Genomic DNA, 261 nt, shown 5'->3' with positions numbered 1-261 from the left:
TCCTGGAAGGGTTGGGATGTCCATCCCAGAGGGACTCCTGGAAGGGTTGGGATGTCCATCCCGGGGGGCTCCCCAAGGCGGCAAACGAGACCTGAAGCTCCCTGAGCCGTCGGCGCGGTGCCGGCGGAGATCGCGCCGCCCGCGCCGCTTCCATTAATTCCAAAACAAGCCAGTCTGGAAAGCAGCAGCAGCAGCAGCAAATCCCAGCTCCTCCTCCGTTCCCCGCCATGCCGCCGCCTCCTCTGGCTCATCCCGGCTCCG

General features: G+C 65.9%; 1 protein-coding gene across 1 annotated transcript in view; it reads right to left on the bottom strand.

Moving 5' to 3' along the window:
• The window catches only part of LOC103619115 (metal transporter CNNM4), an 18,808-nt gene that overhangs the window by 4,404 nt on the left and 14,143 nt on the right, over positions 1-261 (bottom strand). The gene's annotated exons all lie outside the window — the stretch shown is intronic.

Source organism: Corvus brachyrhynchos, unplaced genomic scaffold (genome assembly GCF_000691975.1).
Source record: "Corvus brachyrhynchos isolate BGI_N302 unplaced genomic scaffold, ASM69197v1 scaffold617, whole genome shotgun sequence".
Lineage (NCBI taxonomy): Eukaryota > Metazoa > Chordata > Aves > Passeriformes > Corvidae > Corvus > Corvus brachyrhynchos.
The sequence above is the reverse complement of the archived record's forward strand: the minus strand, read 5'-3'. Positions and strand labels throughout refer to the sequence as shown.